At 39.4% G+C, this 12109-nt stretch overlaps 1 protein-coding gene across 1 annotated transcript in view; it reads right to left on the reverse strand.

The window, feature by feature from the left end:
* Positions 1 to 12109, reverse strand: part of LOC131908666 (transient receptor potential cation channel subfamily M member 3-like) — a 176253-nt gene that overhangs the window by 145642 nt on the left and 18502 nt on the right. The gene's annotated exons all lie outside the window — the stretch shown is intronic.

Genomic DNA, 12109 nt, shown 5'->3' on the forward strand with positions numbered 1-12109 from the left:
TATTTAAAATCAACAATATCCTTAATAACACCCCTTAAGTACAAAACAGCTTGATATAAAATAACCATCTCATGAGATGAAAATGAATCAGGCCTAAAAATTCATCTCTGTTCTCTCTTTCCTATTTTTATTAATTTCATAATGAATTGCACTCTGTAAAATAGAGTAATTTCAACTGTCTTTGCTATCAAAAGCCATATCTATCTGAAGCTGTTGCTTTTTATACAGGATCTGCATTCCATGTCACAATCCTACCTGACACATTATGTTTATTTTGTAGATGAGGAAGTAAAGAAATAGATAGACGAGTTATCCAAAAAATTTAGACAAATAATCAGAATTTGTATCCAGGCCTCATTCAAAACTCTGAGCTTATGATTTTTCCCCCATGCTGCTTAGAGCAAATCAGACATACATTGTATTGATAAATGATTGCTAAACTATCTAGGTTAGAGTTTCAATGGGACAGGAAGAAAAGAGGCCGTTCAATAGACTCATTGTTGCACAGTCTCAGCATGGTGACTTCTGCACAAAATCACTGAAATTGACAGGACAGAAACAGATGCTACTGGGCTCTTATTTTTGTGCCTTTGTACAGTGCACCCATTAATTATACAGATGAGATGTGCTTGTTTCTTCCAGCGTGTAATAACTCAGCATGCAATGCTGGATGGAGTAAGATTGAGTCATGTGTTAAAGGCATTACAGAGTGATTTAGTGAGGGCAGTTTTCAATAGCTAAGAGCTCATGTAAGTCGTTTTTTAGACCTTGATCCTGATTCAGAAACCTACAGTGCCATGAGCCTAGAAGATGAAATGTACTCAATAAACTGAATGAATAGGTAAACCTGAGACAGGGATGCTTTTGTTCAAACCTGGGAAGGCAATGGATCTCTGCAGAATTGTTAGGTAACTGATCTGATTTAAATTTAAAATGTGTACATGATTCTGAGATTTTGAAATAGTCTTCTGTCCTGTTATATGTTTTCTAGTTTTTAAATATAGCATTAATATAATGCCAATGCCCAGTTTCATTTTAATTGCTCCTTATTGATTTTGAAAGTTGATAATAATCTTGATTATTGCCTTGAGTAACCTCATGGGCAGTGATCAATTGCTGTCTTGTCTAGAACAGTGAAGTGGGATTCTTCTAGAAGGGCGAGTCCTGAATTGGGAAGCCTGTCCTGCAATCTGTAGCACTGGAAGAGTGGGTAGCTTGTGGTTGAAATTTCCATTTGTTGCCACTCACATTTGATCATAAAACATTCATCCTACAGGGGAGTGCACGCTAATAAATATTAATGATTTGCTAGAAGGCTTAGCAGGAAGACTTTCCCCTGTTCTAAAAGTGCCTCCGTACTGCACATTTGGCAAAGGGAAATGCTTTAGTTACAGTGCTGATTTTCAGTGGCAGGTTCTGAGGACTCAATGCCAAGGGGTACAGAGGGCACAGCAGCTCTAGAGGTAAGGGAAACTGGAGTTTTGGAGGTTAAGTAATGTGTGACAGCGTTTGGAGAGTTTTGAAGGTTAAGCAATGTGTGATAGTCATTTGTGTTACCTATCTCCTTCCCTCCCCTCACTTTAATTTCTGAATCTACTAAAAGACAATTAGTGAAAGTAAAAATTTCAAGCAGGGGCAGGGGAAAGGAATTAAGATCACTGTGAACTCAGCTGAGTAACACATCACAAAACAAGAGGCAATTACACTGTCTTCCTATGACCATCACATCTCTTTCTTCCATTATTGAATCCTGAGTCCACTGGCGCTTCAGCCTTTGGACGTGTGACAACCCTCTCTTGTGAAATATGGCCCAGCAGTACTTAGAGAATTCTATACATCTGCGGATTTTGATTTCTTCATTATCCAAGTCCCCTTTCTTTTGATCTTATGTGCAGCAAGTTATAGGTTGCCATATTTCGGTGGAGAGGTTGTCTGCTGAACAACAGAGGATATAAATCTGAAAAAAAAATGAGTAAAATTCCCCAGTATTTCTCTCTTCTTTGGAGGAAGCTCTACAGAGTCCTGGAGCATCCCCAATAACATAAATCAAGGAAAGAATTGCAGTTCTGTGTATGGTTGTTGAAACCTGAGCCTCTTAATTTGTAAAAAGAAAATAATAACACTGTTGACCTCAGGGGGACTGGTTTAGATTACACTTGCAAAGTACCAGGCACAATGCCCAGCTCCTACCAAGCTTTCTAGAAATATCGATTCCTTATCTAGCTCTGCTCTATCTTACCAACTATATACTTCCAGTTGTAAACCAGCAATCAAAACATAATATGGGATAATGACTCACTTTTAATTCAAATCAATGTAAAGAGAGGAAGAAAACCACCCATCTGTTGGCAAAATATGCAATGTATGTTTTAATTTCACATCCCCCAGGCATCTAAGAAGGTGATGGCGTGGAACTATTTGTTGATTAACTGAAAGTTTGGAAATAATTTCCAAGTACTTCAGAGAAACATATTTTGATCTAACTTGCCTACAAAATCCATTTAATATTCTTCATTACAAACATGCCCGCAGTCTCTTTCTATTTGAGTTACAGTCTGAATATATACAAATATTTCCTGATCTTTCTGGTGTGTTTTCCAAACAGAACAAATACTGCTTTTTAAATAACAGGAATACAAATGAACTTCTCTTTCTGACAGGTTTTGGAGGCTGCACAGCCATTTTATCGCCAAGAGCTCTTAGAGGAATGTATGTTGGTACGATGGTGATGTTTTCATGGTATGGGTGACTGTGGATGCTTCTCAGTGGGGACTTAGTGAGAAAGTTAAATCATCAAGAACCATAACCTCTATGGGATAAGAGGTTCACTTTCTCTCCTGAGAAGTCAGGAGAGTCAAAGCCATGTACTCCTCCTTGGAAGAATTGAGAAGGCAGACACCCAAATCATTTTTTGAGTTTCATTCTTGAGATTATAACCTGAATTGAGGAGTCTTGCACAGTGTCTGAAAGGCCTTTTAATCAGTTTTCATGATTGGTAAATAAGTCTAGTTAGACGTGGATTCTAGACCCTTGCTATTCTCTGGTGTTCACTGGCCACAGTGTGTAGAAGTAATGAATTTTTTTTCTTGTCCCTCAAGAGTAAGTGAACACAACTGGTTCACCCGCTGCATACCATTTAGTACTGCACTTGGTGTTTGATAAAATTCTGGTTCATGCCTCTATATACACCTTAGTTCTGAAAGAGAACACCTCTGAGGAATGGGATTTTGCAAGAGTTTGTACAAGTCATTAGCAGGAAGTGTCCTTTATGTGCTGGTCATAGACTGCTACATGAGTATTCCGTGCATTTTCAGCCATTTTCAGGCTGGTTTAAGATAGCTGTTGTAATTTTTCTAAGCATTTTCAGGCAAGTTATGGTCTAATTTAGGAGTATTTACAGGAAATCAACTTATAGGGACTATAGTTTAGTTTCTATAGCTACTACCTTGTAACCTTGGGCAGATATCTGAATTCACTGCTCATTAATTCATACATTTCTTGAGGAAATGCAGCCTGGGATGGCACTATGCTGACCTGAGGACATACATGATCATATGTCAAGATAATGTCTCCTAATAAATGTTCAAGATAGGTTAAGTTTTCTTATCTGTAAAATACAGATCTATAACTTCTGGAAGGTTCCCTCCTCTAACACGCGAGTCTGTATAAGCTATGTTGGAAATCACACTTCCTAATTCAAGTCAGTGGAGAACAATGGCCTAAAATGAGTGTTGGCTACAAGAGTAAAGGCACATCCTCTCTCATGCATCGCAATCTTGTCCCTCTTCTGATGCTTTGTATAGTGCAATGGCAGTTTGGTTACCCGACATTCCTTTTCCTAACAGAATTGAGTTGGGATAAATTAGGGTTTTATGCCATCAATCAGAGGCTGTCTGCAGTTCCAAGTCCGTTTCCTAGTGATTTGTGTATCAACATATCCCAAGCAAACAGCAGAGTTTGGGACATATGGCCTAAAGAGTCATCTTCTCCTAATAGCAACATAGTTTTAACTTAGACCAGAAGAAAATGAACATTCATTGACCATGTCAGCATGCCATGCTCTGTGAGGACAAGATCCCATGGAGTAATGTTTTGTCTTTACTTTATCCAGAGAACTGTAAGGTTCTGAGATGTGAGATGTCTTGGTCAAATGTGTTCTACCATTCATTCATGTCTAGATCTGAAGTTCCTTTATAAGTCAGCACATATTAGGAAGGAAAACACAGAACTGTCTCATTTTAAATTTATAGAGGATGCTGTTGCCTTTGCTGCTGGGCATTTTTGTTACTGGCTTATCTGGCTTTGGAATCCTTCAGACAACTAAGCACACTGTTTCCAGTAGAGCCATCTAGAATGGCCATTTAGGAGATCAGGGAGCCAGATGGGGTTGACTTTGGTGAGAGACAAATGAAAGGTGTGTTGAAATTCTCTAAGGATCTGGCAATCTGTGACTGCTGGGGAAAAGGGGTACTGCTGAGAAGTGGGAAGCAACCTTTGTGTCAGAGAAAAAGGGGCACGGAGACTGAGAGAATGAAATGAGAAAAAAAAAAAAAAAGGCTTCCCATGCCTTCACAATCAGAGGCGTCAGGCAGTGGGGCACTGGCTGCGCATTTTATATTTAATCAGTGCAGCTGTTAAGTTTAGGGATAAAGCAAATGACCCTGAAATCCAGACGCTACCTATCAGCTCAGCAGTCCACAGGAGTCAGTCAACCCCAGGACCCATTTTCTAAGAGCACTCATATCCCTGAGCTGTGGGATCCACACTAAAAGCCACAGGTGCATCCATTTCATCTTTCTGCAGCCCTTTGAAATGTGTCCCTCAGTGTGTGTCACACAGAGTGTTCCGTGGCCCTCATTTTATACCGTACACTGGGATGGACGAACCTCCCTTTGGCCCCTCCTGAGGGGAGCCATGTGCCACTCACTACAGTCTGTGAGAAACGGCTCTGAAGAGGGGATTCCTTTCTCCAGCAGTCACCATGGCCCTAACGGGGGTGGATTTAAACAGTATTCAGGAGTTCCTTGAAACTCTTCTCTCGGTCTGGGTTGCGTGCAGTGACTCACTTCTAAGTGATAAAGTAAAAACTGGGAGTGTGTAACCATAAAAGGTTTCCCTTCCGTCAGATCATTTACTCTGGAGAAAGCCGGTGCCATGTTGGGAAGACGGTTTTGCAGCTCAATGAAGGAGGTACATGTGATCAGGAACTACAAACAGCAACAGGCTAGTGAGCGAGCTGCGAAGAGGGCACAGTAGTCTCAGACTACAGTGCTGCCCACCTGCCATGTGATCATTGCCTCAAGAGACCCGCATCCAGATCTTTCCAGGTAAGCCATTCACAAATTCCTCCCCCAGTAGTGGAGAAATTAGTGTTGTTTTATTACTTAAGCCATTAAGTTTGAAGGTTATTTTTATGCATCCTTAGATAAAACTATCTTGTATTACTATTGTCTTTTTTTGAGACCTTAAAATATACCTTCTCCTCCTTTTTTGGACCAGTTGGTGTAAATAATTTCATGACTACTGGTACTCTCTGCCTCTAGGCATGATTCCTCATTGTTGCCTGGAATTTCTGCCCTGGTCTTTTGATCAGTTTTGATGTTTGTTCCCTGGGTGGTGACCAGCATCCTCCAGTCTCTTCATACTGCTGACCAGAATTCCTCCCCTTTCTATTTGGCAGATGGTCTGACTTCTGTTCTTGCTAGTTGGTTAGGCTGACTCTGTGAATTGTATGTTTTCTGTAACTCCATATATAAATTAAAGCTAGTATTACAACCACCTTATGGAGATGGTTCAAGTTGTGATTTTTTCAACTTTATGAAGGTATAAAAAGCAATACACATCCTGTAGAAACTACCAAGTTTTTCTGGGTTAGTGATATTCTATCATGATGCTTTGTAGTGGCAGCAAACCATAGCATCGAGGTATGCATATGATTAGAGAGGTAAAGGGTTGATTTAGTACCCTACAGTGTCCTGTGGCCACTAAACTATGTGAGCTATTCAACCCTTCAAAATAGGCTCAACTGTAGGATAATGTAAGTATTCTGAGCAGCTGGCCTAAACTATGATGTTCATTGGGTTAGGCAAGTTAAATGCATTTCAATTTATACTATTCATGACTCATAGTAGGATTATGGCACATAACCCTACCACAATCTGTACTCCAAAGAGTAACTGAGATATAAACCTTAAAGAATGATATACTCAAATCAATGATAGCTGTTATGATAGAAACAATAGTGCTTAGCAGGTACAGTATTGGTGGCATTGGTTTAAATCTCAGCCACAACCTTCACTGGTCATGGAACATCTGGGAATTGACTTAATCTCTCCTTTTGAAAAAAGTTTTGAGATTTTACTTATTTTATGTGTATGGGTTTTTGCCTACATAGATGTCTGTGTAGCATGTATGCAGTGTCTTGGAGGCTAGAAGAGAGTAACAGATCTCCTGAGACTAGAGTTATAGACAGTTTGAGCTGCCAAGGGTGCTGGGATTCAACCCTGGTTCTCTGGAAGAGCAGCCAGTGCTCTTAACCACTGAGCCATCTCTGTAGCCCTAGTTGACTTAATCTCTTAGTGATTAGGTTTACCATCAACAAAATGGCTGTAATGAGTGATAATTATTTATGAGCACCCTGTGGAGAATTAAATGAGTTTTTATGCAGGTAGCTAGATATCTGGTGATACTTAGTAAGCAGTACAAAACTGTTAGTATAACTGATAGTGATAAACTTCCATGCTAAACCCCTGTAACATCTTGACACACCCCATAAGTGTAGAGTCTTCCCTCTTCTTCAGTTACCTGTATACAGATGTTTTTTTTTTTCTTCCTCCTAAGCTCTGGGCTTTTTACCACCACATGACTGTTCTAGGATAATTTTTGCAGAATTATCATCTGTCTTTCCATAAATCCCTTTCTATCACCAATATATAATGAAACTCAAATCTATGTTGTCTTGAGGAAGGATCCCTCACAGTGTGACTCCCATGGACTACCCTGTCTATTTTCCTTATTCCCTGAAGCACCAATACCATATGTTGCTTTAATCCCTTACACTGTACCTCCCATAGACAACTCCATCTCTCTCCTGTTCCCTGACACAGCAGTACTGTCTGTGCTGCTCCAACCCCTCATGTTGTGACTCCCGTGGATGACCCATCTCTCCTCGGTGCCTTCTATGCTGCCTTTCTTCTTGTACATGCTCCTGCCTTCTTGTCCCGCCACTAAAGCAGTTGTGACCGATATGCCAGTGACGCCGAAAGAACAGCTCCACTGTCCCACCATCCCCAGTCTGTCATTAGCACTTGGCTCCCTCTGCTCTGCCGTTCTGAAGCACAGCCTTCCCCTGGTCTCCGTAGCTTACTCTTCAGTTCCTACATCTCAGTCATTTACACATCCCCTTTGCTGGCTCTTTTCCCTCTGCTTGGCCGTTAAATTGTGTTGATGATCAGGATCGAGGCTTCTTTTCCTCACTGTCCACCTCCCCATGGTGATGCCAACCACTGGGATGGCCTGATTACCGTCCATCTGAGATGACTTCAAATCCAAGCAAGTAGGCAAATCTTTCTCCTTTTGCCTCCCACACTGAGTAGTTTGCCAGGAATTCTCCTGGAAAATGTCTCAAAGGAACTTCAAAGTGAACATGCTCAAATCCAAATTCATCATTACCTTCACCAAAATTTCGTTCCTGACAGAAGTGATCCTAACTGTTGCGTTGGCAGTTTGCCCAGAAGCTGTGTGGTCCAGGCTCAGCAAGCTTTGGCTCTGTCCTGTACAAATGACAGATGTAGGTGGGTTTCCTTGCCTCTAACTCTTTCCTCTCACATCCTCTGGGTACATCTTATCTAACCCAGTCATAGAAGTCCAACAAATCCCATGCTGGGGCCACTGTTGGGATGTTTTTTGAATTTATGGTATGAAGTCATATTTGGCTTGCCCCCGAGAAAACCAACGAATGTGCTGAGTTGATAACTACATTCAATTTAGTAATCAATTGTGTTACTGACCTTCATGGTTCTTGGCTTAAAATGCAAAGATAGCATTAAAAGGACACCTTTCATAAGAATTCCCAAAGGCTATAAAAACTGAAGGAGATAAACTTGTAATTTATTGAAGTACAACACTGAATAGAGAAATAGTTCAGTAATTAGATATGTCAGAAAATCTGCCAAACATAATGTTCATCCTTAAGTTAAAATGAAAACATAGCTTGGCTTCTGATTATAGATTTTTTAATTTGGTATGTGTCTGGTTAATTTGGTTTAGTTGGAGACACAGATTTTAGAAAACTTTCAGTCACCTCCTGTAATTCTGGCTAAGTTGTTTCCTAAAGTAAGGAATATAAATTTAAAATGTGTTAAGTGAGAATTGGAATTTGCTAGAATTTCTTTCCTGACTTCACACTGGAGGTACTTTTATAATTATCTATCTAAGCCAAGGTTTTTTTTTCAGGACAATGAAGGGTTTTAGTTATCTACTGAGTATATTTTTCAAGTTTAACTTGTAGGTGTTAAGAAGATTTTTACCAGTGTCCCAAATAATAATCAAAATATTCTATTATTGAGAATTTTTTTAGGTCCTTGATATGATAAATATTACAAGAGTTGCATTTGAGGTTCTAGTTCATGGTTCATTTACTTAACCCCGGCAAAGCTACTCTACTACAGGGCATACTCAGTAAATTACAATTAGCTTCTCTAGGTATAATCATGATGATGCTATGTAGCAACAGAAAAACCATTTTTACAATTTACTTAGCAATGAAGACATTAAGTGTTCAAATTCCTTGTATTCTCATGCAAAGTATTATATTAAGGTTTAATAAGAAACTAGAAAAAATTGCATTTTCCAGGCACTCTTACATTGGAGAAATGAATTAAAAGTTTATGTTCCCTCCTACCCCATTCTTAACATTGAAATCCTAACCTACAAGGTGATGGTGTTAGGAAGTGAGGTCTCTAGGAGGTAATTATGTCATGAGGGTTGAACCCTCAAGTCTGGAGACTACTTGGATTAAGATCCTAATAACAAGGGACTCTGGAAAGATGAAATTGTCATAAAGTAGAGAATGAGGAAAGAGATATTGTTACATTTTATATTATTTTCTGATTAAGTCTAGGTCCCATTATGCCTAATTTACCTTAATTATGGAATACTTATTAAGATTGAGGCTCTAGGTTGAGTTCTGGTAATCCTGTGTCTGATACATGCTGCCCAGGCTATTCTCAAATTTGAGATTCTCTAGGCCCAGCCTCTTGGCTGGTGTTTACAGGCATGGACCACTATGGCTGGCCTTTTCTTTTCACAGGAACAGTACTTTCATTCAATGTGAAACTTGAAAAACAAACACTTGTAACAAAAGAGCCTCGTAAATTCTATGCATCCTCCAGCTCATCAGCTTTGTGAGAATAAAGCAGCAGAGGGGTCAAAATTCGATAAACCTTGGTCACAGATTATTGAAAAACTAGACTAGCGTTATTTTTTCAGTGCACTGTGTAACCTGACATTTTTAACTTCTATTGAAAAGAGAAATTTTGAATATATATCTTTTAAAAAATGCAAATTGAATCATACAAGTTGATTATCCATACTAGTAGGGTTCAGCATGAATTTTTCTATGTGCATATAGCATAGACTGATCAAATCCAACTTCCTCCTTTTTGATCACCCATTCTTCCTAATCTCTAGTGGTCATTCTTATATCAACATTTTTAAGACTTCTACATATAAGAGAGACCATGGTGTGCTTGTTTTCCTGTGTCTTGCTTATTTTATCTGATGTCACCAATTCCATTTTACTGCAAATGACAGGATCTCATTCTTTGTGGCCAGGTAATATTTGACCATACATACATTTTATATATATATATATATATATATATATATATATATATATATATATGACACATACAGTATATATTATCGCTATATAGGATACACACACATATATACACATATATACATATGCATATATGTTCAATCATTCATTTCTGGGCATCCAGACTACTTCTTTATCTGTTGTGAACTGTACTGCAGGCTTTGGTGTACTGATTTCCCTTCCTTTGGATATATAACTAGAAATGGGGTAGCTAGATCCTCTGGTATACCTATTTTTAGTTTTTGAGGAACCTCTATATTGTTCTGCATAATGGTTGGGATAATCTGTATTATCATCACCAGTGTATGAGTTTCATTTCTACATATCTTTGCCAGAATTTGTTTTATAATGCCTGTTTTCATTGTAGTTAGGATTTACATTTCCCTGATGGCTAATGCTGTTCAGTGTTTCAATATGTTAAGTAACTAGATTAGTTTCCCATTTTAAAGTTAATGATTTGCTCAAGTCTTTTTTGGTTTCTAAGTATTCTAGCTCTTACCCCTTTGTCAGAGAAGTAATGGCAAGTATTTCCTCTCATTCTGTAGGTTCCCTGTTCATCCTGTTGCTTCTTATACTGCGGAGACATTTTGAGTTTGATTTCATCCCAACTAGTCAAATTTTGCTTTTGTTTCCTGCCATTACAGGTCCTCTGCTGAAGTCCACAGCCCCTATGGGGGTCTAGAAAGGCTTCCTCTTTTTCAAATTCTAGTGGCTTCAGGTCTCACATTTAAGCCTTTGATCCCCATCCCCCACCCCATTTCAATGATGTTTTTTTTCCTTTTTTTGAAATTAGATTCTTTTCTTACATGATATATCCTGATTATGGTTTGCCCTTCCTGTACGATTCCAAGTTTATCCCATCTCCCCTCCCATCTGGTTCCATCTCAAGCAGAGAGTGAGAGAAGAGGATCCAATGGGAATCCTTTGTTTGGGGATGTACTCTTCTCGGCACCATTTCTACAGGGAGTGTTTACAAGAACTCTGTTAAGCCATGGTTATGTGTGGGTGCATGGCATCTCTGCTTAGTTGCATTGTGCCATTTGTTTCTTTTGCCAGTGCCATGCTGTGCAGGACATGCTGCTCCATAGTAGATCTTGAAACCAGCTTCTGAGATGCTTCTAGCTTTTATACCCTCAAGATTCTTTTGGCTTTCTAGTTCTATGAACAATGTCACTGACATTTTGCTAGGGCTTACATTGAGTGGAAGGTATAGTTAAAGAATATTAATTCTTCCAGTCCACAAACATGAGAAGATTTTACATTTTTAAATGTCTTCTCAAGTATATTTCATCAGTCTTCTATAATTATTATTGAGTTCTTTCACTCCCTTGATTGATTATTCCTCAGTATTAGTTTGGTAGATATTCACTCATTGCACTGTCCAGAGTTCACACAGCAAGTGCCCGTTGGGTTCTTTCTGTGTTGCAATACTAATCCTTTAATAGACATCTAGTGCATTTAGGTCACAGTCAATCTGGGATGCTGCAGACCCCCAGCATGGACTTTACAACCATAAAAGCAGTTCTGACTCAAAACAGAGCTTATAGCCCCGTTGGTATTTGCTGGGAGAAGACTTGGTTGTTCATTAAGAAAGAGGTAAGTGCTGGGAGCTTCTACTCACATATCTTGGATCTCATACTTTTTTTTTTTCTTCTTTTTTTCGAGACAGGGTTTCTCTGTAGCTTTGCACCTTTCCTGGAACTCACTTTGGAGACCAGGCTGGCCTCGACTCACAGAGATCCGCCTGCCTCTGCCTCCCAAGTGCTGGGATTAAAGGCGTGCACCACCACTGCCCGGCGGATCTCATACTTTTATCTTACCTTTGTTCCTGCTCTCCTAGTTCTCTGTGAGCTGGGGATTGTTTTTACTAGATCCCTGGAAGCATGAAGGATGAATACATACCATTTATGGGGTATATGAGTAGCTTTCCATACCTTCTGGGCTAGCACTGAGACCATTTTAATTGGGACACCAGAAAACATCTTTCAGCCCTATCAGCATGTGTACATTCCTATTTGCATATGATGGAGAAGTGATAAGAGGAAAATGAACCAGGACTGAGTTTCCCAACTCACATGGGAGAAATCTCTAACAGCAGTCTTACTTCCTGCCATCCTTTGGCATTCCCAAGGTCAACAAACATGGAATAGGAGAGGCCAGCATTCTTTACCTGTGCTTAGGCCAGTGACGTTATTATTTTGTTACTGTGTCTTGAAAACAAAGATGCAG

Source organism: Peromyscus eremicus, chromosome 1 (genome assembly GCF_949786415.1).
Source record: "Peromyscus eremicus chromosome 1, PerEre_H2_v1, whole genome shotgun sequence".
In the NCBI taxonomy this organism is placed as follows: Eukaryota; Metazoa; Chordata; class Mammalia; order Rodentia; family Cricetidae; genus Peromyscus; species Peromyscus eremicus.